The sequence below is a fragment of the Oryctolagus cuniculus genome, chromosome 6, assembly GCF_964237555.1.
Source record: "Oryctolagus cuniculus chromosome 6, mOryCun1.1, whole genome shotgun sequence".
Taxonomy (NCBI): Eukaryota; Metazoa; Chordata; class Mammalia; order Lagomorpha; family Leporidae; genus Oryctolagus; species Oryctolagus cuniculus.
Genome location: NC_091437.1, coordinates 60,030,463 through 60,057,079, shown reverse-complemented (window position 1 = coordinate 60,057,079; position 26,617 = coordinate 60,030,463). Strand labels below are relative to the sequence as shown.

The following is a 26,617-nucleotide window of genomic DNA, read 5'->3' as shown; positions in this document are numbered from 1 at the left end:
CAAACCAACCAACGTGGAGATGAATCAACTTTTGACCTGAGAGAGATCAGACCTCAAAAATCCCAGCTCCCCACAAAAAGGCAGCTGAGCAGGAGCCCTGCTCCACCTCTCTGTGTGTGAAGCTGAGATAGTGCCCGGGGTACCCTTAGCCTGGTAGGGAGGAGCCCACGGTGATGGTCACTGTTCCAGAGACCTCCAGTCCGTTCCTCTCCCAGCCCAGAGCAGACCCCAGCCTGACCTTGTTTGCATCTCACCACGCGCCCGTCCCCAGGTTTGCAGCCGAGCGGGGCCTGAAAGCCGGCTTTGTAGGGCCCCCACCAGCCCTAACCTCAGCATTGGTCTCATCAGGGCCACCTCATAAACAGGACAGTGTAAGTAAACAGCCACTCCCCGGTGGCCCTGGAGGCTGCCGGCCTCGCTGGGGGTCATCGGAGGGTGGCAGCCTGGTTTGGAGAAAATAATAATGGGGTCCAGAGGAAGGGCAGACCCCGAAGAGCAGCAGGCTGTGTGCTGAGGTCGGGGCCCGCACCCTGCGTCCCAGCATCTGTCCAGCCCAGCCCTAACACCTAGCTCCTTCCAGCTCGCCTGCAGCCTCCCCAGAGCAAACACGTGCCTCCCGGTACTCCCCAGCTTGCCTCATCCCCCGCCAACCCAGGGGAGGTGGCCCCAGCAGTGCTGACAGTGAGACCCCAGGCTCCTAACCTGCACCGTCGCTTTTCACACTCACGTTCCAATGGGAGGGGCCACTGTGTGGTTCTGTCATCACAGACAGAGAAGCTGAATCTCAAGCAGGTGGAGTGAGTCCCCATCATGGAGCCAGTAAGAGACAGGGCTGGAACTGGAAACCGAGTCTGGCTCCCGCCCTCAGCGCCCACTCCTGCTCCGTGTCTACCCTAGAGCCAACCCTCGGAGCCCCCCAGAGTCTCCTGTATCTTTCTTTGGCCAACACCAAGCACAGCCAGCACCTCCATGAAGTGCAGTCATCCCTCAGTATCCATGAAGTGGCTCCAGTGCCCACTGCAAATGCTAGAATGCACCCATGCTCAAGCCCCTTCTACACAATAGTGTAGTGTTTGCAGAGAACCTAAGCATATAAACATCTCCTCCTGTATACTTTTACCTTTGCATCACCTCTGGATGACTTATGGTGCCTAATACAGTGTAAATGCTACATAGAGAGTTGTTACACTGTTTAGGAATGATGACAAGAAAAAAAGTCTGTCCATGCTCAGTATGGACTTAATTATATTTTGGGTATGTCCAATCTGTGGTTCCGATACAGGGGTGGATGATAAAGCGTGTTCACTGAGTGACTGCACATGAATGTGGAAGTGCAAGTTCAAGTAGCCGCGTTTCCTCCGAAGGACACGGGTGTGGATTGAGCACACATCCATAGCCTGTACGCTGCTTTGCAGCCACTAATTTATTTCACCCTCAAAACACCCGGAGGTCAGTGTTTGTTTATTCCCATTTCACAGTGGGAAGAAACAACGGGAGAGGTGAAGTCACATGCCCAAAAGTCACACTGTGCTTAGGAGCAGGGCTGGGTGGGGGCCCGGGGCCAGGATGCTGACCCCCCTCCCCTGGCCCTTTGCTAGGCTGAGGACCACAGAACGGGGTCTGGGAAGGGGAGGCCCCAGATGCCAGCATCCTGTGTGCATGAGCACCACGCTGGGGATCACTGTTGAGTTTGGGCAATGAATGCACACACAAATGGTTGCTTCTTAGGCTTCTGGAGGTTCTGGGAGAATGATGTAGGTGCAGAAGCACAGGGCTGGAGTCACTCTGCCTTGATTCTGCGTGCCTGAATGGCCGACTCCCCTCTGCTGTCCCTCGGTGCTAGCATCTGGGATGTGGGAGTGTCATTCCGCCTACCTCACAGGGTTGACAGGAGGACCCAGTGAGTGAATGAGGAGCTGTAATATTCTTCGGACATTTCCTGGCACAAAATAAGTGCCCAATGGGTGTTTGTTGAACTTTAAAGGTATATCCATAGAAGAATTTTTAAAAAGATTTATTTATTTATTTGAAAGGCAGAGTTACAGAAACAGAGAGAGAGAGAGAGAGTGCTTTCATCTGTTGGTTCACTCCCAAAATGGCTGCAACGAGCAGCCTGGCCAGGCCAAAACCAGGAGCCAGGAGCTTCTTCCAGGTCTCCCATGAAGATACAGGGACCCAGGGACTTGGGCCATCTTCCACTGCTTTCCCAGGCCTTAGCAGAGCTGGATCGGAAGTAGAGCAGCCAGGACTCAGAAACCCCATATGGGATGCCAGTGTCATCACAGGCAGTGGCTTAAGCCACTACACCACAGTGCCGACCCCTACAGAAGGATTAACTCAACTCTGTCACTGTCTCAATTTGTTTTTGGAACAAGTCACAGTGGCATGTGCCTGTAAAATTGTGCACTGATCCAAGCTCATGTCTGACCAAACTTATTGACACATCACCTCCGTGTTGCTTGTGAATTTGGATAGATTTGCAGGACCCTTCATCCATACTTTGTTTTGCCAGTGAGGTGGACATCAGGGCTCCCTCGTGCACATTTGGAAGGGTCCCACCGTGCCACTAAGTCTTGGCACTTGAGTCATTGTTTGGCTTTTGTCGGGGGACACCAAGGAACCAGCCCAAGCTGGCAGTTGCCCAGAGAGAGGATTCACTGGAACACATCAGGAAGACAGCTGGAAGGCGTGGGGGTCCGGAAAAGCAACTGCCTGCCCAGACGCAGCCCAGGGGGGCTTTCATGGCACGGGTCAAGGGTGAGTGTGCAGGATGTGGACCAGTGAGAAGGCGGACAACCGAGGCCTGGTGCACCTCCTTCTGTCTGCTCACGTTGTACATTCAAAACTGGCAGCCATCTCCTCCACCAGGCAGAGGATTGGGGACTACAGTGAGGACAGCACAGCTCAGGTCGGGACCATCCAACTCAAACTGGCTTCTTGCAGCTTTAAGCTTGCCTTGTTTGTTGTGAGGGAGGGTGAGGTGAGGGGGCTGGCCCTCTGAATATAAAGGCACAAGATGAGCTTTCCTGGAGAGTTCTCTGAAAAACAAGATCAAGACAGTGTGCACTCACAGAGGGCCTTTGGCACAGGGGTCAGGGTGCCACTTGGGACCTGCATGTTGGAGGGCCTGGGGTCAAGTCCCCTGATCCCGACTCTGCACGCCCCGGGGAGCAGAGGGTGATGACCCGAGAACTTGAACCAGTGGCTAGCAGATCTCTCCATGACCCCATCTTTATCTGTTGCCCTGTCTTACAAATAATTGAATAAGTAAATGTTCTTGTTGGCTTGTCAAAGACCTCTGATGACTCCAGTTCCCTCTGCATCTGGTGTGGCAGAAACAGGACTCGGTTAGGCCCTGGGGACTGGGGAAAACTCAAAAGCAAGGGAGCAAACGTTATCACCATAGAGTTTGAGGGGGGAGAGAGGACTCCAGTGATGGGCTGGGGAAAAACCAGAAAGCAGACAAGATTCATACTCTAGCTACTGGCACAGATCATAGCCCAATTCCACAGGAGAATGCAGCTGCATGGTTGTGAAGCTCCTTGGTAATACACGTTTGTTAGCTTTCAGGAGTGCAGTAAGATGTAACATAGCCACAGTTCATGAGAGCAGAGCCAGGACACCGACACATCCGCTGAATATAGGACAAGGCTCTAGTGGTTCTAACACACACACACAAATGTGTCAAAGAGAGGGGGAGAGAGATTGAGAAAATATCTTCCATCTGCTGATGGCAGCAAGGTCTGGGCTGGGCCAGACGGAAGCCAGGAGCCTGGAACTCCAACCTCGTCTCCCACTTGGGTGGCAGGGTCCCAAGCACTTGGGCCATCTTCTGCTGCTTTCCCAAGTGCATTAGCAGGGAGCTGGATCGGAAGCAGCTGGGACTCAAACTGGTGCTCTGACATGGATGCCAGTGTTGCAAGCCATGGCTAAACCCACCACACCACAACTCTGGCCCCTCCAAATACTTTTAACAACCTGAAAATCCAAGGCAGACCTATTGATTAACATCTACTTGTGTTAAGTTCCCATGTTTAAATTTGTAGAAAAACATATTTTGTAAAAAACATATCAACAATCTGAAGTGTACACTTTTAAAATATTTTAAACAATTTATTTATTTGAAAGTCACATATACACACGGAGAGAGATGGAGAGAGAGGATATTTCATCCCCTGGTTCACTCCACAAGTGGTTGCAATGGCCAGTGCTGAGTCAAGCCAAAGCCAGGAGCTTCATCTGGGTCTCCCACGTGGATGGCAGGGGCCCAAGCACTTGGGCCATCTTCCACTGCCTTCCTAGATGCATTAGCTGGGAGCTGGATCAGAAACAGACCGGCTAGGACTCAAATCAGCACTCCAGTATGGTGTGCTGGTGTCATAAGTGGTGGCTTAACCAGCTGCACCACCATGCCAGCCCCTGAAATGTTTTAACTTTTTATGAGCCGGTGCTGTGGCGCAGTGGGTTAAAGCCCGGGCCTGCAGTGCCAGCATCCCATATGGGCGCCGATTCGAGTTCTGTCTGGCTGCTCCACTTCCAAGCCAGCTCCCTGCTAATGCACCTGGGAAAGCAGTGGAAGATGGTCCAAGTGCTTGGGTCCCTGCACCCATGTGGGAGACCCAGAAGAAGCTCCTGGCTTCAGATCAGCTCAGCTCCAGCCATTGAGGCCATCTGGGGAGTGAACCACTGGATGGAAGACCACTCTCTCTGTCTCTCCCTGCCTCTATCTGTAACTGTACCTCCCAAATAAATAAATAAATAAATCTTTAAAAAACTTTTTTAAAAAGTTGTAGAAATACGGAACTCTTTGGGTTTTTTAAAGAATCAAACACTGGAGCTCTGTCAGAGAGGAAATGCATGTTTTTTTTGTTTTTAAGATTTATTTATTTATTTATTTATTTGAAAGGCAGAGTTACAGAGAGGCAGATGGAGGGAGGGAGGGAGGGAGGGAGGCAGGGTGGGAGAGAGAGAGAGAGAGAGAGAGAGAGAGAAGGTCTTCCATCTGCTGGTTCACTCCAGAGCCAGGAGCCTGGAGCTTCTCCCAGGTCTCCCACATGGGTGCAGGGGCCATCTTCTACTGCTTTCCCAGGCCATAGCAGAGAGCTGAGTCAGAAGTGGAGCAGCCAGGACTCGAACCGGCACCCATATGGGATGCCAGCACTGCAAGTGGCAGCTTTACCCACTATGCCACAGCGCCAGCCCCAAAAATGCATGTTTTACAATCCATTCTTTATTTTACACAATCCACTATTTTTCACACATTTTGCAATGACAATACTTCAAAAAGTTTATGGTAAATGAAATATAAATAAGTTTCCTTCAGTTTAAAAAAAACTGAAATTCGTGCATGTGAGGAGTCTTCAAAAAGCTTTTGGAAAATGCATGCTGTGAAAAAATATGCATGAATTTCAAAATGTTTTGTGTCAAAATAAAGTTGCCCTTTAAATCCCATTTTCCACAAAGTTTTTGAAGCACCCTTTGTCCATCGCTGCATATCATCTCCACCTGTAATCAGGAAATAGATGGGCAGGGGATTTAGAGTGAGCTGTCCCAAGGCCAGATGGGAAATAAAGGAGAGTTCTGGTTCCCAGTCCAGCTTTGACCGCCAAGGCCACGCTTGCCTTCTCTCCACTCTGCTGCTCTCTGTGAAAGGTGGGAAACCTGCCGCTGGCATCAGGGAGAGTCGCCATGTGCAAGCTGAGGCCACACACCTGCCAGGAAGGCAATGGCTGTCAGTTCACCTCTCCGCTCGGGATTCAGCAGTGCAGGGCCCTCGCCCAGCTGTCAGAGAGTGTCTCCGGGCTGGCTTGAAGGCACATGTGCACAGGGCACAGGACTCCTGCGGGAGACTCGCCACTCAGGCCTGTGCACCCGCAGAGAGCTCCAGGCCCGGGCGGCCCAGAGCACGGTGGCTCCTGCAGCCCGAGTGCTGCCCTGTGGGCGGGCACTGAGGAGGGGTGGTGACGGGACTCCAGCCAGGGGAACCTCGGTGTCCCCCTCTGGACACAAACCTGAACTCCCAGGTGGTACCAGCTCTGTGGGCAGGGCCCACATGACTGTGTCCATGCTCCCACTGAACTTGAAACGTTCACAGCAGGTGATCTCCATAATCAAAGGCAGGGACACTTCAGCATCCAGAAAGTTGCCTCGAGCCAGACACGCTTCGGCAACGGCGGTGTTTTATCCAATGGCTGACTCACTGTAAAAATAACTTCTGCATTTCTTAGTCAGATCAGATCTTGCTCTTTCCAGACTTCCTTGGCCTTTCCTTAAAAAGAGCCCCACCTACAATGGTTCCCCCCACCCCCCTTTCAGCACAGAGCGGAGAGAGTCTTGGTGGCGGTGCCGCGAGCTGGGACACACTCACATGCCCCAGGGCCCCCATGTCCCATGGCCGTGGTGCTGCTGGGAATTCCACAGGGAACAGGATCCCAAGGACTTCCGTTCGGGAGGTCTGGGACACACTGCAGCAAGGCCACTCACCCAGAGAGAGGGAGCAGGACGAGAGATGCTGTCGGGACAGCTGTTTTGCTGTGGATTTGAAATGATATGGCTTCTTTCTTGGAACAGCCTACTCAGAGCAGAAGAATGAAGGCCTTTCCACCATTTTGGGAGGAGACTCTTAAGTATAGTCTTGCAAGATTCTGGGCCATGCCGATCGGGATTCCTGATGGAGGTGCAACACGGAAGTCGGGGTGCCACCCCTCCTTCAGTATGCTTGTGAAGAAGGGAGAAAGCGAGGCGCAGCAGGTGCTCGGGGTGAGTGCTACTGGAGTCAGCTCTTTCCTCTTCTCTTCCGGATTGCCGCCACCCCATCTTTTTCCCCGAAGGGTAGAAGAGCAATTCCAAGGCTGGACACATTTCTTCCCCAACCCACCCAGTCCTCCCTGGGTTGATAACAGATTTTAGATGAGGGATTCAAATCTCCTATGCAGAAGAAGTCCAGTCACTTACATAGGTTTTCCAAGTTCAAGGAAGTGGAATGTCACCCACCACTCATTCAAATCTAGTCTGGGCATAGTGACCTTGCCCCCAAAGGGTGCATATGGAAAGGGGAGAAGGAAAGAATTAAGCTTACATGGTAGGAACCCACACTACCTCAGTCGAGTGTTCAAAGTCACTATCATAATAAGAGGTCAGGGCAGGCACTGTGGCGTAGCAGGTAAAGCCACTGCCTGTGGTGCCGGCATTCCATATGGACACCGGTTCGAGTCCCAGCTGCTCCTCTTCCACTCCAACTCCCTGCTGTGGCCTGGGAAAGCAGTGGAAGATGGCCCAAATCCTTGGACCCCTGCACACATGTGGGAGACCCAGAAGAAGCTCCTGGCTCCTGGATTTGGATCAGCCCAGCTCTGGCCTTTGCAGCCATCTGGGGAGTGAACCAGCAGATGAAAGATTTCTCTCTCTCTCTCTCCCTCTATAATTCTGCCTTTCAAATAAATAAAATAAGTTTTTAAAAAAGCATAGTGAGGGGCCTTGCTGATTACATGCATTTGACATGGTGTGATTTATGGTGCTGAACCGCTGGGTCTTCCACCCCCAAGCCTATAACCTCTGTCTAATTGTGGGAAAAGAAGGCAGACAGATTCCAACTGAGGAGCAGTCTACAAAATACCTGGCCAGCACTCCAAAACTGAGTCATCAAAACAAGAGAAGTCTGACAAACTGTCACAGCCAACAGCAGCCCAAGGAGACATGACAGCTAAATGGGACGCGGAACCCTGGACGGGATCCCGGAACAGAAGAAAGACATTAGGTAAAAACTAAGGAAATCTGGATTCACTTTAGTCGGTAGCGATGTATCAACACTGGTCTGTTCATGGCGAGAAGTATGAGAAGTTCATAAAGGGGGAAACCCGTGTACGCGGTATGGAAACTCTTCCTATTGTTTTGCAGTTTTTCTGTAAATCTGAGACTGTTTGAAAATGAAAGGTTTATTTTTTTTTTTTAATTTTTTTTAAAATTTTTTTGACAGGCAGAGTGGACAGTGAGAGAGAGAGACAGAGAGAAAGGTCTTCCTTTGCCGTTGGTTCACCCTCCAATGGCCACCGAGGCTAGCGCGCTGCGGCCGGCGCACCGCGCCAATCTGATGGCAGGAGCCAGGTAATTATCCTGGTCGGTTCCGTGTCATCGCTGGCTTGTTTGTAACCCGCCATGACATCTTAGCTGGCCTTAAACTCTTTTTCTAAGGAGATTTATTCATCTGTGTATCTTGCTGTCTCCCTTCGGGGATATGTATAAAAGTTTGCACTATGGAGCGGGTCCTTAAGTCAAGGACGGACATGCCGCCATCCCTCAGTTCTTCATGGTCATCATTAAGGCAGCTCCCAGCGGGTGGGGGCAGCACCGACTGGAGTGCTGTGGTCTCCTGAGAAGCATCCGGTGGGAAGGCAGCAGGTTTCCCCAGTGGTGGCCCACCCTCTGTGGGCGTGGCTGCAAGCTCGGGTGTTCCAGAGAGTGCCTCCCAGCTCCCCCCACCTTGCTGACCCCCGGCCGCAGACTGCACAGCCTGTTTTTCCAGGGGTCTGCGCTTGGAGAACACCCGGAGGGGCACCAATGCATTTGATGATGGTGACACTGGGTTTCAGGACATTGGAGGGGATGCAGGGTCTTCTTGCTGTTCTTAGAGGCACCGCCTGGGACACAGAGATTGTAAAAGATGTTCAGTTTCGTTGCATAACCTGTTTGTGACAGGTCTGGTGGAAGCAAGGGGTAAAGTGTATACAAGAAATGGAGCCCCAGAAGGGTCTCCTTTGACTGCGATGGAAGAGTCACACAAAAGGGACAGTGGCCTCGCTCGATATTGTTGGATTTAGGGGCATACTCCTAGGAAGAGGGAAGTAAAGTGCTCCCCGCCCACCCACGTCCCTGGGAGTGGCCATGGCACCTCCAGCGGTTGGGTAGGCTGTTTCCCTCAGCTATGGCGCAGCAAAACTTGACACAGGAGGGAGGGTCCCAGGGACTTCTGCAAGCTTGCCAGAACTGCATCCATTTTAGACCCAGCATAGGCAGGAGAGAGGCTTCCCAGGGGGTGCTGGTTCAGGAAGCCAACAGACAGCGAACAGAACCACGAGCATCAGGAAGAAAAAGTGGAGGGCCCAGCCAGTCCAACACATGACTCACCTGTCCCTTTCTCACAGGGGTATCTCGGGGCCTCCACTCAACTGAGGGTTCCTGGGGAAGGGACCTGTTTAAGCTGGGAGGAATAGACCCAGCTGGGGGCCCCTCTGAGTTTTCCTGGCAGTGGGGGCGGTTCTTTGCACTGTTCTGACAGCTGATCTCTAATGGGTCCCTCTTCCCAAGCTTCAAGAAGCGCCTGTGTGTGTGTGTATGTGTGTGTGTGTGATGGTGTCTTCTTTGAGGTGCTAACGATATCTTGTTTCTGGAGTCCGCCCGGCTCTCTAGGCTTATCCCAGACTGCATCCCAGGTTAGGGTCTGGCTCAGCTCCCTGTCAGTGAGGAGGTCAGTGGAAAGGAAGGGTCTCCCATGGATCATCACAAAAGAGCTAAATTCTAGGATTCCTCTGGGGACAGTGTGGACCCTGACGGCTGCTATGGGGAGTATCTAGTCCATGGTCATGGGCGCTTGGCAGAGCTCAGCTGTGGTTTTCTTAAGGATGTGATTCATTTTTTTCTCTACCTCTCCAGAGCCTGGGAGTCCCAGGAAGCTTGGACCTGTCGTGTCTTCTTGGGGAGGTGCCAAGGACCTGGGTGACATTTACCCCAAAGGAAGGTGCTCGATCACCCTGGAGGGGGCTGGGAAGTCCAAACGCAGGAACCGCCGCCTTTCTGAGGAGTTTCCAAGCTTCTGGTGCCCTCTCGGTGTGGGTGGGGAAGGCCTTCGCCCAACCTGTGGAGGGATCCATGAAGAGCAGGAGGAGGACCCTGCATCTGGGTCTCGGGGCATCTGAGGAAAGCCCGTCCCGGGGACTCCCCCCGGGGACGGCCCCCTGGGTTGCACTGGTTTCATCAACGAAGGTAAGATGGGATGGTTTGGGCATTGCTGTGGGCACGCCTTCCACACGACAGGGTCCCTGCGTTATAGTCTTTCTGAGGCCTCGCCCTGTAAACACCCCACAGACTGATGTCCCCTCGGTCTCTCCCCCTTAGTGGGCGGCACCACGGAGGGGTTTGACGAGCTTCCATTGGTCTTCCCCTGGGATTGCGAACGGGATCATTTCTGATGAACCCCCGGCATCCTCCTCCTCCTATCCTGACCCTTTAGTCTCCTCGCGTTCCTGCTGCAGGCACCGGGGACAGCTGGGACGCTTAGAAGGACCCATCAGTTAGGGACAGCCCTGTCCGCAGCAGGTGCCCGCAGTTCGGCCACCTGTTTAGTGGCTTTGTCTGCCTGTGTGGCTCCCTGGATTCACCACGGACACATCCTTTGTGTCCCCGCAGTGAATGATCGCCACCTGTCAAGGGAGTCAAGCTGCTTCTGAAAGAAGCAAGATTAGGTCTTCCTGCTTCGTCTGGAGCTTTGTGGCTTTTAACATTGCCCCCTCCTTCCGTCTAGTGGCACGGGCCTACAGTACCAGAAGCCCATACCTTGAGTCAGTGCAAAAACCAATGGCTTTGCCTTTCCCCTGTTGCAAGGCCTGGGTCAGGGTGACCAGCTCTGCCTTTTGGGCTCAAATGTGGGACAGTGGGTGAAGTTGGGGCTGCTTCTAGAGAAGCAACTACAGACAGGACACCTGGTTACACTTGAGTTTTAGTGCGGCCTGCCCTCCAGATGCCTCCCTCCACACCTGCTACTGTGGGTTCTCCAGGGGCTTGTCTGCAGGCCAGGCCTGCTGGGGCAGGTCTATCGCACAGTATGAACGCCTGGTGTTGTAGGGCCTCCTCTGCTGTGGTCAGAGCAGGCATGGCTGGCTTTGGGGTCTCACAGGCCTTTAAGGGAGCCTTGGGGTTAGCAAATAGAAGAGCTTGAGACTTAGTCTCCCTTCCATCAGCCGCTGGTGCCCTTTGACCTCTTTGAGGTCAGACACCCCACTGGGTTGTCCCGGCTGGGATTCTGAAGCTGCCTTCACCAACAGAGCAGTGGCAGCCCCTGCTCTTCGGCACGTAGGCCGTCCTTGAGCTGTGGGGTCCAGCCGCTTTGAAAAGTGGGTCACCAGCCTTTGGCTAGGCCTCGGCTTTTGAGTCAGAACTCCCAAAGCGACTCCCAACCTTTCACAGGCACGAAGAGCAAACAGCTTTTCTAAGTGTGGGAGCCCCAGAGCTGGGCTGTCTTTCAGGCATCAAAGATCCACTGGCATTCTGGGTCCCATATCAGGGTGCTCGGTCCCTGTCCTTTAGGGCCTCATAGAGGGAGACCCCAAGCCCTCCAACCATTGGCTTTCACCCATGGACCTCGGCTGTCTGGCCAGAATATTTGCACCGAACCCAGCAGGGTGCCCCAGCTGTGAAGGTAACTGGGTTGCCCAGGTAGAAGGAAGGGGCAGATGCTATTTTGTAAACTCTGCCTGCAGCCAGTGCTAGGGCTGTCCTGGCTAGGGCAAGTGTTGAATCACTCATTTTTCCCAGGATTCGCATCCCTCTGGAAATACCTGGACATGTGGGAGCCACAGAGAAGGAAGCGCTGGATTGCTCTCATGAAGACAGGAACAGCAATTTGGAACCTGGCCAGCAGCTGCGCGCCGGCTGCCGGAGGAAGCAGGATCTGTTTTGGCTTTTGTTCGTTTCTTTCTCTGTGTTTTGAAGGGGGCAGGATGGTTCCCGAGACACAGGGAGAAGGTGCAGAAGTAAAAGGGGAGCAGAGGGAGTTGAGGGAGGAAGTGGGCCAGAGAGAAATGCCTCCCCACGGGGTCTCCTGCCTGCCCAGGGCTGCGGGGCAGAACCCTTTGGTTTGGGGATGAACGCGGGCCTGCAGGAAACACCTGCTCAGTCCCCCAGCTGCGAGCTCCAATCCTTCGAGGCCAGCACTGAGATCACGTGGATGGAGAGAAACAGCCAGCCCCCCACCCCCAACCCAGGAGAAGGCAGCGCTGAGATAGGATGCTCAGCACGCACAGGAAGTCAGCTGGCGTGACCATGAAAGACAAGCACCAGGGGAGTCAGGAAACATTTTGGGAAGAGCTCCAGGCTCCATCATCTGGGGGCGGGGGAGTGTGTGCTAGAGGAGGAGGAGCCCAGCTGGTGAACTGGGGGCTATGCAAACGGAAGACATCACACACACACGCACACACACGCATGCACACACACACCTGTGCAGAGCCAGCTCTCCCACTAGTTCCCATCCTTGGCTGCGCATCTGATCTGCCTGGGGGCTTTTAAAAATGCCGGAGCCCAGAACCCTGGCGACTTCGGCTGCATGGAAAAGATGCTTCTGTGGTCTCTGCAGCCAGAGGCTCACCTGACCACCTCCCTGGCCCTGTGCACTGCCCAGAACTTCCTCTCTCTCACCACCTCCCCCCAGAGAACCATGGGTCACTTCTTCTAAACTATTAAGCTCCATGCAACATCATCTGTGACATATCTAAAACTCAAGTGTAACCAGGTGTCCTGTCTGTAGTTGCTAATTCTGGAAACCGAGATGAGGACAACAAAAAGCGACAAGGAGAAAGATGCCTTCCCCCGCAGGGACGGGGACCTCGCGCCACCACTAGCAGTAGACCCAGGGTCAGTGCCAGGGTCAGGCCCCCAGGTCCCATGGCGGAACCCTGCGAGGATGGGCAAAGCCGCCCCGGCTGGGAGCCCACAGTCCTGTGAGTTCTCACCACCAGGGGGCACATTCGGAGCAGGCAGGAGGAGCCAGCTCAGGAGAGGCGGCTGGGACAAGACCCCTGCCCCAGGATGCGTAGGGCCAGAGAAGGGTACCGATCTCACCTGTGCTCAACCCCAGACCTGGAGAGATCTTGTTGGTCTCTTCAGCCAAGGCGTCTGCTGTGCCCCTGAGGTGAAAGGAGAGCGAGGGGCGGGCCCTGGGCTCGGTGCGGAAGTCCCGTCTGCCAGCTGTTGCTCTTACGGCGGTTGATTGTGGTTTTTCCCTGCAGAAGTGTCACAGTGAGCCCACTCAGAACTAAGTGTGGACCCCCCTCCCCGCTGCCCCCATTCCACTGTCTCCCTGCAACAGCAACGGCTATATATCTGCTGTGGGGCATCCCAGGATGGCGTGTGTGTGTGTGTGTGTGTGTGTGAGAGAGAGAGAGAGAGAGAGAGAGAGAGAGAAAGAGATCTGGACTTATTGGCAAAATTCTTTACACAAATGCCATTAAAACATGAAGGTAGTTAGATACTTCTGGAAATTCCTTTTTTCATTTAATACTTTTTAAAAAGATTTATTTATTTGAAAGTCAGAATTAGAGAGAGAGAGAGAAGCTTCCATCTGCTGGTTCACTCCCCAGATGGTCACTGCGGCCAGGACTGGGCCAGGCCTAAGCCAGGAGCCAGGAGCTTCTTCCGGGTCTCCCATGGGGGTGGCAGGGCCCAAGGGCCATCCTCCACTGCTGTTCTTAGGCTATTAGCAAGGAGGTGGCTCGGAAGTGGAGCCGCTGTACGGATGAAGGCATCGCAGGCAGCAGCCTTACCTGCTACACCACAATGCCAGCCCCCCTGTAATAAGTTTTGAGGATCATCCTACGTATAGAAAAGTGCTTCAGAAAGTTCATAGACATGGAACTGAAAGATGTTGGTTGCGATGCACTGCAATTTTGAAATCCACACACAGTTTATTTTGTAATCTGCATTTCCATGAGCCTTCTGAAGATACTGCAACATTTTTTGCACCAAAATGAATTCTTTTAAATATATTTTTCCATGCTTTCAAGTACCTTTTGGTGTGTGCTTGCACAACATTTTATTTCATCCGCACAGTGAGCCTTACGACTTAGTGGCTCTGGTGATCCGCCGGTGCTCGGTGGAGAAGCCCTTGAGAGGTTAAGGGGCTTGCACACGATCACAGAGCAGTGCAGTCTGGACTAGCGATTGGCCGTCATGTTTGTCATCATTCCCTTCCTGATGCACACTCGGGCCGTGTCCAGCCTCCCATTCATGCCAGCAATGCTGCACTGGGGACCCTGGGCAGCGGCGGGAGGGGCTCTGCAGGGCGGCGACCCGGAGGTGGCGTTGGCACAGGTTGCATTTCAGCCCAGACCGGCACGTTGTGCGCCGAGAGGTGGCGTCGTCCCCTTCCCAGCACCCTTGCTTAGCGGGCCACCCTTCTTGCTGCCACCAAGGGAGTGCAGGGAGAAGGGAGCATGCAGAGGTGCCCCGGTGTGGCCTGGGGAAGGTCGGGGGGTCCGGGGAGACCGAACGTGGGTGTCGTGCAGACTTGCGGTTGCAATCTGTCTGTTCCATACTCGGCAGATTTGGTGGCTGGTTCCACGGGCTGACTTTGTGGTCTTCGGTTGCCCTTCCCTGAGTTGTGGGGGACGCAAGCACCTGCTGGATGCTTCTGTGCTGCTGCTTCTGTGAACGTCATCTTCCTGTTCTTCCTCCACTCCTCCCAGCGGGGTGTTCATCTTCTTGATTTGCAGCTGCTTTCCTAGGATGAGCTAGGAGTCCTTCATCCACTACCTTGGCTACCAATATTATCTCACAAGAACGGTTCTAATGACAGTGACCAGGGTTGTCAGAGGGGACAGGAGCCTTTGCCAGTCAAAGCTGGTGAACATATAAATGGGCATGATCTCTTTGAAGGGTGTTGATAATACAAGGTCTTCAGTAAGTTCACAGAAAAGTAGAATTAAAACTGTTATTAAAAGTAGGATTAAAGAGGTTTATTCAGAGGCATTGGGCCTTATGCCGGGTTAAGCCACCACTTGGAATTCTGGCATCTCTGCTGCTCCAGTTCCAATCCAGTTCCCTGCTAATGCACCTGGGAAAAGCAGGAAGGATGGCCCAAGTGCTTGGGCCCTGCACCTGCGTGGGAGACCCACAAGAAGCTCCTGGCTCCTGATTTCACCCTTGCCCAGCCTGGCTGTTGCGGCCATTTGGGGAGTGAACCAGTGGAGGATCTCGTTCCTTTCCTCTCTGTAATTCTATCTTGCAAATAAAATAAAATGAAATAAATCCTTAAAAAGATATTTAGGTGCAAAATTTTTTGAAATATGTGCATAGTTTTTTCATACGATGCATTTTTCATGAAGTTTTTGAAGACCTCTCCTATGCATGGAATTCAAAACATTTTTACACCGAAATAAATGTGTCTTTTAACTCCATTTTCCATAAACTTTCGGAAGTTCCTGTGCAGATACCAAATGCACTTAAAATGTGCATGGCTGTTGATGCTGCTGTTCTGTTTCCATCCTAGGAAATGACCAGAGACATCAACAACAGCTGAGCCCTCAGATGCCCATCCAGTGTTGTTGCTAATGCAGAAACCAAGAACACTTGGTTCTCCAGCAATAGGGCATTGGTTAAAAAAATGCAGGCAAAAAGACACAGACCCTGCCTGTGGGCCTGACCTGGGAAGACCAGCAGGTGCAGAGACCAGTTCCATAGGGTGACAAGGAGCCGCCCACCCAGCCCAGTGCTGGGGCTTCTGATTTCACTAATTACAGCTGCCATCGCTCTCTGGGTGGATTTAGGCAACACACATTTCACAAATTTGTTGTCTTACAGTTCTGGGAGTCGGAAGTCTTGAGATCCATTTCCCTGGCGGAAATCCAGGAGACCCAGGTGCCTGTGGAAGCCCCAGAGCAGAATCCACTAGTTGCGGGACTCAGCGTCCCCAGGCCCCTCTTTCTGTCTGCAGAGTGTGGCACTCCAGCCTCTGCTCCCATCATCACACGGCCTTCTTCTCTGCACCCCATGTCCCTCTGCGTCTCACCAGGAGCGGGGCCCTCGCACTGCGCACTCCCCAGCCCCCAGAACTGGGAGGAACCAAGTTCCTTCCTTTGTAAGTCAGCAGGTGTGCACTGTCTGTTCCAGCCACAGACGTCACTATCGAGAAGATAATGAGGTCTGCGGGTGGGACGGTGACGTAGTGTCCGTGTTCGTTTTCCCGATCGAGGACACTGTCCCGGGCCGCATGAGAGGCTTGCCCCTGGCCTTAGGAAATACGCACTGGTGCGTCTCAGAGGGCACGGGGCCTGGGGTCACGGATGGCTCGAGTTTGAAAAGAAGCAACATATGCGTTTACCAGGAGACCCAGGTGCGCACCAACCCCGCAGCAAACGTGGCCACAGGGCGACAGTTAAAAGTCCTGGGCCATCGGTGCGACTTTTACACCAGCACAAAACCTAAGGACCTGAGAGAGGCCGGCGGCCGTCCTCCCACACTTGCACCCGGCGAGGCGGGAACGCATTCCTGCGCCGCTGGAGCGGCGCATACCGGCCCGCAAAAGCTGTGACGCCGTCATACTCCCGACAGTGGCTCCGGGATCCCAGAGGGCCAGCCGCCTCCGCGATGCCCAGCCTGCGGGCCCCGGGCAGACCGCCCTCCGGCAGTGCCCCGCCTGCCCCACTAGGCGGCGCTCGCAACCCCTCCTTGTCCCGCAGAGCGGCCCGGAGGAGGCTGCGGAGCCGAGCTACGTGCGCCCTGCCTGGGGTGGAGCTGTGGGGAACCTTCCGACCTCAGTGAGGTGGGTTTGGAGACTCCAGAACCCAACGCAGCTCCCAGTTGCCTTCTCCCCCACCCCCCTTGTTGGATCGAGGACAACGTTGAAAACGCAATCAGTAATTTGTCCCAGTGACTGGATCTGAGCAAGTACATCTAAACCCACCCACGCAGACCTCCGGACGCTGCTTCGGGGATGGGGGGACAGCCCGGAGGAGGTTCCTCGTTGTGCTCTGACGTCTGGAACACTGATTTGGGAGCGTTTAGAATGGAGACAATGCTTTGACATTGGGGGTATTGAAATAAAATCCAGATATCTGCCTTTTGGAGTGCCCAGGTGGCACACCCCATTCTGCTCACCACAGTCCCCACCCAGCCCTGAGGCCGCATCATGGGGCGCCTCTCCCTATCCTGTCACCCAGACCCGCAGGAAAACTTGAATTGGCCAGGAGACCTGCAAAGTGGCCGGCTCCCATGGGCCCCATCTTGTGGTCAACTACTCTGGGGAGGAAAAACGATTCGGGTTGCGAGGTTTTCTGGGAATCAATCTTTGTTTTTTAAATCGTGTCATATATTGCCGGTGCCTCTGTGTTGCCATGACAACCGCTAGGAGCGAGGAGGCAGGTGCCTGAGTTGGAGCCTGGCTGTGTGACCTTGAATCCCCCCCCCCCAACAAGCTTCCCGTGTTTTTGTTTCCTTGTCTGTAACGTGGGGGTAACAGTAGCCTTGTAGAGTGCTGTGGGAATGAGCGATATGCTTACCTCAAGGCTCTACGTGAGCACCTGGCAGAGAGGAAGAGCCAGGTGAGTGTCCTCTGTTATTAGTAGTAATTACTGCCAGGGGGAGTTGACATAAACAGGGCCCCTGGTGCTCACCCTTGAGTGCACATCAGACCCACTGGAAGGTCGTGTGCAGCCACAGCTTGCTGGGTGCCGTCCTCTCCCCTCCTCCCCCCCACCCAGAGTTTCTAATTCAAAGAAGACTGTTAGAGCCCAAGACTGTGCATTTAATTATTTATCTGAGAGGCAAGAGAGAGTCCCCATCCACTTGTTCACTCTCTAATAATTGCCTGCAACGGCCAGGGCTGGGATGAGACTGAAGCTGGGAGCCGGGGACTCAATCCAGGCTTCTCACCTGAGTGTCAAGAGAGCCAGCTACTCGGGCCATCACTGCTATCCCCCCAACACACATACAAGATCTGTATTAGCAGGAAGCTGGAGTCGGGAGCCGGAGCCAGGGCTGACGTTGTGTAGCGGGTTAAAGCCACCAGCTGCAGTAAAGGCATCCCGTACTGGGCACTGGTTGACGTCCTGGCTGCGCCACTGCCAATCTAAGTCCCTGCTTATCTGCCTGGGAAGCAGCAGAAGATGGCACAGTATTTGAACCCCTGCTATGCTATGCACGTGGGGGCCTGGGTGGAGTTCCAGGGTCCTGGCTTCAACCTGGCCCAGACCTACCCATTGCAACCATGTGAGGAGTGAACTGGGGGTTGGAAGATCTGTGTGTGTGTGTGTGTGTGTGTGTGTGTCTGTGTGTGTGTGTCTCTCGTGTGTTTGTGTGTGTGTGTGTGTGTGCATGCGTGTGCTACACTACGGGACCACGTTAGTGCCTTAACCACTGATCCAAATGCCTGACCCAGGCATCTTTCACAAGTGCACAGATGATTGCTGCTCCTGGACTTAAAAACTGCCGCCCTGTATTTAAAGGCAAACATCGCCCCTTAAAACCTGTGCCCACACACTTGGTTCTTGAAACAGCCAGAGTAAGTATGATCAGAGTTAACACGTAGCAGGTGCCTAAGGCAGTGCCCAGCAAATCCCGCTCAGTGTGGGTTGTAGTTGCTGATGATAACGTGGAGTAGAATCAGGACCATTGCAACGCGGATTCTAAGGAGAAGGGCGTGGGGAGAGGGGACAGGGCTCTGGGCCTCTACACCTGCAGCTCCAGGGGATTGTCGCATTGTGAGCCTATCTTTGAGCACTGTGTAAGGAGAACAGGTCTTGGAAACAGCCTGGCCCTGTGCCAGGTCGCTCAGGCTTAAGCTAAGACCCGATCCCCGAACCCAGGCTGGGTCTGCCCACTGCCCTGTGACGCCCTGAGCCACGGCTACTCCAAGTTCAGCACTCCATCTGGCAGAGGCCCTGTCCCAAGCATTCTCCAGATGGCCTGCACCGGCTGTGGCCCAGGAGCAGAATCCGTGGCTGGTGATACAGTCACAGAAGGACAGGACCAGGCCCTAGGAAAAGGGTGTTCAGGAGAATGAGCCCGCCGCTGGGTGAGTGTGCAGGAGGAAGGCAGTTGGGCAGGGGGAGCCGTGCAGTTGCACCTGACCTTGGCATGGAGGGTTGCCCACGGGCTGTTGGTCCAGGACCCAGGAGTAGAGGGAGACAGAGGCTGGACAGGCAAATGGCCTCCACCAACCCCACATCTAGATGGACAGACCCTAGAATCCCCAAATGTGTGAGCCCCTTCCCAGGGACCGCAGGGTGGGTGTGGTGTGCTCCAGATTGGCGCAGCATCTTAGGGCAAGGCGTGGCCCAGGACAGCCGCTCCCAGGAGGTGTGACCTTGAGTGTCACGTGTGATGCAGGGAGTCCCTTGCAGCCCCTCGAGGTGTGCAGTGGAGCTGGGATGACAAGAGAAGGAGTCTGCCCCTGGCCCAAGCTGACCCTCCCTATGGGGCCGCATTCCAGTCAGAGCCTGGAGGATTTTGCACTTGACCTTGCAGAAAATTAGGAAGGCACACTGGATGGGGGAGCCTTTAGAACTTTCTCTACTTAGCAGCTTGTTTTCTGGGTTGGAACACTTCACCGTGGAGACCCACACTCTGCAGCGTGCCCCTTGTTCCCCTGCACGGTGCACGTTCGCAGCCCCAGAGCTGCCCCCAGCAGTGGAGACCCTGCTGGCATGTGCAGGAAGGGCTCAGATGAACTCATGGGGCTGGGCTGGAGGCCTGGCAGGACAGAGACTGACATTCCTAGGGCAGGGTTTCTTTGGGGTCATGTGCTGGGTGCCGAGAGCAGTGGCACCCAAGCCTCGGATCCTCACTACAGGGCTGGGTTATCTTCCTCACTATTGACAAGGGAGCCGAGGCCCAGGGCACTGGCCAGACAGCTGGATTCCAAGCCGGATGCCTGAGGGGGAGGTCGGCCCCCAGATGTGCCGTTGGAAGGAGCCACCTGGAGGACTTTCGTGAGGCTCCAGGATGTCTTGGCCCCCAGGGAAGCAGAGCTGTCAGTTTCAGATCACAGCCCCGGGAGGGCAGGAAGTGGCCCCAGAAAGAGCCCCTGGCCCTGCTCCCAGCCTCTGGGAGGTGGTCGCCTGGCACCTGGGTAGGATGGATTGGGCACATGTCACACAGCAGGTGGGACCCTCCTCACCCCGGAGCACAAGCCCCCTCGACAGGTGCCTCTGAGCGTCTGGCTGGATCCTCTTTCTCTTCCAACATCCAGATTCAACTGAGCCTAACCTTCTGCCCTTGGCCCTCTCCCCAAGGCAGCTCTGTGGGCCAGGGCTCTTCTGGGTAATTTCAGAGGACCCCAGGCATCCACAGTATTTCCTGGAGCTCATTCTGAATCCCTCAGCCACCCACTTAGGAAGCGGCTCCATTTCCCTCCAGTATTCCCTGAGAAAAGCTTGCCCCAGATCGGGTTGTCTGCAAGGATGCTTCTCAGTTTCTGCAAGGCATGGTTACTCTCATACCCTCCCCAGTATCTACAGGAAATTACTCCAGGCCCCCATTAGGCAAGGTCAAGGGCGCTCCTGCCAAGGGGAACATCTAGACTGAGTATACCTTTGCCCCTCCCTCCTTCCTGTTTTCTGTGGGAGTGAATATGATACCTGGAGCTCCAACATCCATCCTGAGCCATGAGGAAAACCAAAGGATGGAAGAACAGGCCGAGGATGGTGCCCCGGGGGCACGCGGAGCTGCCCCACCAGCTCCAGACTGTTTGTGGAGTGGTTTGAAATGAGAGGAAAAGCAGCAGTCCCACGTCCAAGCTGCTGTTGAGAGAGAGAGAGACAGAGAGAAAGGTCTTCCTTTTGCCGTTGGTTCACCCTCCAATGGCCACTGTGGCTGGCATGCTGCAGCCGGTGCACCATGCTGATCCGAAGCCAGGAGCCACGTGCTTCTCCTGGTCTCCCATGCGGGTGCAGGGCCCAAGCACTTGGGCCATCCTCCACTGCACTCCCGGGCCACAGCAGAGAGCTGGCCTGGAAGAGGAACAACCAGGACTAGAATCTGGGGTGCCGGCGCCACAGGCGGAGGACTAGCCAAGTGAGCTGCGGCGCCAGCCCCAAGCTGCTGTTCTTGCAGACACTGCCCTTACCCCACAGCTGCACTTGCTCTGAGAGCCGGTCCTTCCCTGAGCTGACTTCCAGCAGGGACGCCTCCTTCCCACCCCCCAGAGGATGGACACCCCAGTCACTGCCTCCACCCCTCGTCGTGGGCAGAATGTTCTGTTGTCTCCCGTCCTTGCCAGCCTCAGGTGGTCTCTACAGTGGGTTAACAAGGAAGTTCATGCGATGCTCCCTGAGCACCTCGGAGATGCCAGCGTCTCTCAGGTGGTCCCCCTGCTTCTCCCCTGCATGCGGTGTCAGGCTGAGCTTATGACCCCCAGGGGGCCAAGGTGTGGCTGCACAGGCTGATGAATTCCAGGCGCCCCTGCCGTGGTTGGCTGTGGTCTGGCCCCCGAGGCTGCATGTGTTAGGAGCTTGGTCCCCTGATGAGGCAGTGGAACTTTAAGAGGTGGAGCCTAGGCAAGACACTGTGGCAACAAACGCCCTACATGAAGGACCTCTGTGAGTGAGACCCCAGTGGAAGGAAGGGGCCGGCAAAGAAGGAGATAAGGGAGGAGAGAACTTCCACTTTGCTTGTAGTCTTGTCTATATACTGATGGAGTTTGTGGATTCAGAAGGCTTCCATAGCCTTGGCAGCTCATGTCAAGAGTCTCGGGTGATCACTGATGTCATACATAACAGTGTTCATTGTGAAATTAACAACAGGAGTCACTGTGCACTAACTCCCCATGCAGGACCTCTGTCCTCCACGAGTTGTATTATGAGAGCTAACTGTGAAGCTGCTTCTCAAACTGTGTGTGTGTGTGTGTGCAAATTGTTGAACTCTTTACTTAGTATAGAGTTGGTCTTCTGTGTATAAAGTTAATTGAAAATGAATCTTAATGGAGAATGGGACTGGGAATGGGAGAGGGAGGAGGAGGTGGGTGGGAGTGGGTGGGAGGGTGGGTATGGTGGGAAGAATAATTATATTCCTAAAGTTGTACTTATGAAATTTGTATTCCATAAATAAAAGATTTCTTGGGGAAAATTTTTTAAGTATTTATATGAAAAAAATAAAAAATTTTTAAAAATTTTTAAAAAGAGGTGGAGCCTATGGTGGGGAACTAGGTCTGGGAGGCTCCGCCCTCATACAGGGACTTCTGCAGGCCTCAGGGGTGGGGTGGGTCTCACAGGTGTGGGCTGGTCCCTGCAAGAATGGGGCGCTTCAAAGCAGGGTCACCCACACACTCGCTGTGTTCTGTGCGTGGCCAGTATCCCGCTTCTCTGTCTCACTGGGACACAGCCGGGGGGGGGGGGCCAGAAACACCCCCCTCCCCGGGGAGCTCTGCTTATCTCACCCTCACTACTGGGCTGGACGCAGCCCCTGAGCCTCTCCTCTTGTCTTGCATTCAGTCCCCGGCCTGGTGGCCCAGGCCCAGCCCCAGCCCCTGGCTCTCATCACCCGCCTGATCTAGGTGTGGAGCTCGGGCACAAGTGGAAGCCTCTTGTGCTCCACAGTGCACAGCCCAGGGTCCTTGAGAGCCCCTGAGGGCCGTCCCTCCAAAACCCATGCCCTTTTGGTTTCCTCCAGGCCCTTCTCCCCTCAGCCCCACTACTCGCCCGTCTCCTCTCACAAGGGTTGAAAGAACATCTCAAGGAGGGGCCGGTGCTGTGGCGTACCAGGTAAAGCTGCCATCTGCAGTGCCAGCATCCCATATGGGTGCTGGTTCGAGTCCCAGCGGCTCCTCTTCCAATCCAGCTCTTCGCTGTGGCCTGGGAAAGCAGCAGAAGATGGCCCAAGTGCTTGGGCCCCTGCACCCACGTGAGAGACCCGGAAGAGGCTCCTGGCTCCTGGCTTCGGATCGCCATAGCTCTGGCCATTGGGGAGTGAACCAGTGGATGGAACACCTCTCTCTCTCTCTCTCTCTCTCTTTCTCTCTCTCTCTCTCTTTCTCTCTCTCACTCTCCTTCTCTCTGTGCAACTCTTTCAAATAAATAAATAAATCTTTAAAAAAGAAAAGAACGTCTCAAGGGACTCTGCCCCCTCGCAGCCACTTCCGCCCCCTTGGATGTCAGCCACCCTGACTGCCCATGCGAGGATTTCATTTCACCCGGGTGGGAACCTCCCAGGGCGGGCAGCAGCCACGTGGACTCCGGCATCCAGCATCTGTCTCCCACTGCCGTGTGTGGAGTTACTCGCATGGGTGCGTCTGGTCCTTGGGTGTTTCCAGTTTGGGGTTGTCCCATGTGGCGCTGCCTTGGACACCCTCATATGTAATCCTTAATTCACAGTCTCTGGGTCGTGGGGCAGACATACACGCCAGATTCGCAGGTTCTGCACCAAGTTTTGCCATCTGACATTCCCGCCTGCATCTCATGAGTTCCTGTTTCTGTGCTCCCCGCCGGCTGGGCTGGGGCTGCATAGATTGCTGCACCCAGCTCTTATTTCAAGCTACTAACTGTGAAGGAAAAGTTCCATCAGCAGAGTCTCACTTCTCTTTAAAATTCAGAGTCATTCATTAAAACTTCAAGCACAAGTGTGATCCCTCTCAGTGCGATCATTCCCAGCGTCCAGGGATCGGCACATCTGTTACTTTACAATTACTTAAAATCTATCCTTGTGCATAGTTGCCGTTCCTACTGGAGCCCTATATCACAGGGTGTTTTCCTGATCCCAAATGCTTGGGTCCAGAGGTGCCCCTATCTAAGGGTTTTTTCAGTTTGGAATATGGTATATACCTCGTGAGATAGCTTGGGAGTGAGACTCCAGTCTAAACATGAGATTCGTGTCTGTTTCCTAGAGCCTTCTGCACACAGCCTGAAGGTGGTTTACTACAATATTCGTGGCACACCTGTGCTTTGACTGCACCCCATCACGTGAGATCAGGCATGGGCTTTTCCACCGTGGTGTCATGTCAGCCCTCAGAAAGTTTCGGTTATTGGAGCATTTCCGGTTCCGAGTTTTCGGATTCGCTGTGCTTGAGCTGTAATTTGGTGGTAGACAGCAAAGCTGAGGGTGAAACCCAAGCCTTCTGAGTATCTCCCATTAGGTGATGGCTTGGAGGGGAAGAAGTGACCAACACAGGAAAGACACCCACCACTATTTTGTGCCTACCAGTTGTGAAGTTCTGAATAACCCACTTTTTATTTTTTTTTTTTTTTTTAGATTTCTTTATTTGAAAGTCAGAGTTACACACAGAGAGGAAGAGAGAGGTCTTTCAGCCACTGGTTCACTCCCAATTGGCTGCAATGGCCAGAGCTGCGCTGATCTGAAGCCAGGAGCCAGGAGCATCTTCCAGGTCTCTCACGTGGGTGCAGGGGCCCAAGGACCTGGGCCATCTTCTACTGCTTTCCCAGGCCATAGCAGAGAGCTGGATCAGAAGTGGAGCAGCTGGGACTCGAACCAGCACCCATATGGAATGCTGGCACTGCAGGCGGCGGCTTTACCGGCTACGCCACGGCGCCAGCCCCAAATAACCCACTTTTATTGTGGCCTTTCCCCATGCCTTCAAGAACTAGTTAACCACCCTTGGTTTAACACCATTTAATATATGCCATAGTGGCTTTTAAACAAGTCAACTTTTAATATCCCAACTGCCTAAATTTGGCCAGATTTGTCAATAGAACACTAGTGAAAATAATGACAATTTCCATTGACCTTTGTGTGCGCTATAGGAAAGTCTGTTTGCCCAGGAATTCGTGCTGATATTTACCTTAAAACATCCAGCCTCTTGAAGCAACACAGAGCACACTGTGTCCAAAATATTTCTAAGCCCCAGGCCAGTCACGCTTGGAAACAGCTGCCACCATGCCGCAGGACCGCTGCCTGCAGCCCTGGCTATAACAGGATCTGACCTGCTCCTCTCTGGATTCTTAAGAATGTTCTCCGATGTAGGCCAAGGTCAGGTATGGTAAATATAGTGGCTTCCAGAGCAAAATAGATTCCACTTCCCAGCAGGCGTGGCTGCGGCACTTTTCCATTTTTGACAACGGTCGGTGGCAGGCTGGAGGATTGCAGGGAGCATTGTGCGAGGCCGTGGCGTGGCGGGTGGGCGGCCTGCTGAACACAGCAGCGCCCCAGAGTCGAGAACCAGGTTCCTGGGCGCTGGCCGGGGCACTGGGGTCTTCACCTGTCAATGGAAAGACTGGCAGAGCGCTTGCAGCTGCCCAGGCCTGGGCAACCGGGATGAGCCTGGGAGCCCAGATCTCCTCGATTATGGACCGACTGGGGCCAGGTCGCCTTGTGCCAAGGTCACAATTCCCTCCTTTTCAGTCATGTGACGTGGACCCATCCGTGCCCCCTCTCTGAGCCTCAGTTTCCTTCCTGGTACAACCCAGAATGATAGTACCGACGCCACAGGCTGTCAGGTGGCATTTAGGGAGCCCGCGTGGGAGACAGATGGTCAGCAAGCAGCTGTGCCCACCTTCTCCTCTCCCCACAGCCCGCCCCTGTGTCCCGCGCCACAGCCTCTGCCCCAGCCCGGTCCTGCCCACCCCCGCAGTGCCTAGAGCCCACGCTCGACTCCTCTGCCCCAAAGCAGCATCTGGTCCTAGAAATCCTATTCCACCTGTCACAGTGGGAACCGCCCGCCCCGTTGATGGCGTTTACTTGAGTGACTTCCTGGGATCAGCACGTTAACAATGGGGGTGGCGGCATGTCAGGGCCCAGGGCACAATCCGTGCTTTAAATATGGCAGCGCTTCAGGAAGAACTCCCCTTCCTTCCTTCCTTTCTTCCTTCCTTCCTTCCTTCCTTCCTTCCTTCCTTCCTTCCCTCTTTCTTTCATTTTATTTATTTATTTATGTATTTATTATTTATTTATTTGAAAAGCAGAGTTAAAGAGAGGCAGATGGGGTGGAGGGGAGATCTTCCATCTGTTGGTTCACTCCTCAAATGGCCGCAGTGGCTGGAACTGTGGTGATCCAAGGCCAGGAGCCAGGAGCTTCTTCCAGGTCTCCAACGCGGGTGCAGGGGCCCAAAGACTTGGGCCATCTTCTACTGCTTTCCCAGGCCATAGAAGAGAGCTGGATTGGAAGTGGAGCAGCCTGGACTTGAACCAGCACCCATATGGGATGCCGGCGCTCCAGGCAGCAGCTTTATCCACTAAGCCATCGCGCTGGGCCCCTCCATTTCTTTCTGATGCTAGAAGAAGAGGCATTTGTCATGATTTCTACTCCGTGTACAGTCAGCTCTGCATGTCCACAGCCTCCTCTCCATGTCCACAGAGACAGCCATATGCAAGTGGAAGATATTTGGAGAAACAAAATTGGGTCTGAACTGAACCCGTGCAGACTCTTTGCCTTGTCACTATTTCCCAGACAATACAGGGTAACTGTGCTTGACACTGCATGCACACCGTATTGGGCATTGCAAGTCAGCCAGAGAGGATTCAAGGCCTATGGGGACATGTGCATAGGTTCCCGGCAAAGGCTGTGCCCTTTTATAGAAGGAACCCGAGCAGCTACAGATTTGGGCACTGGGGGGGAGGGCAGGTCCAGAACCAGTGCACCGTGGGTATGCAGCACCACTGTCTATTGTGCGTGGAAGCAACTGGTCCCCCCGCCACAGTTCACTTGGTTTCCCGATCTCTTTCCTCTGGGTGAAGTACCTCCTCTTTTCAAAGCCACCTCAGGAGTGTTGCCGCTGGCTGAAGTCTTCGAGCTGGGATTCTTGTTTGCTTCTCCCATCAGCCACCCTCCAAATTCTTTTTGGAAGTAGGTGGAGCCTAGAAGAAAAAATTGGTAAACAGAGTTCTCTCTCTGGTCTCGTGGAGACAGGCCTTGGTCTCTCCAGGCGGCTTCCCGGCTCCCAAGCTGTAATTATTGGTTGCTTTTTTGAGT

General features: G+C 54.0%; 1 protein-coding gene across 2 annotated transcripts in view; it reads left to right on the top strand.

The window, feature by feature from the left end:
• Nucleotides 1-26,617, top strand: part of BOD1 (biorientation of chromosomes in cell division 1) — a 76,397-nt gene that overhangs the window by 29,933 nt on the left and 19,847 nt on the right. The gene's annotated exons all lie outside the window — the stretch shown is intronic.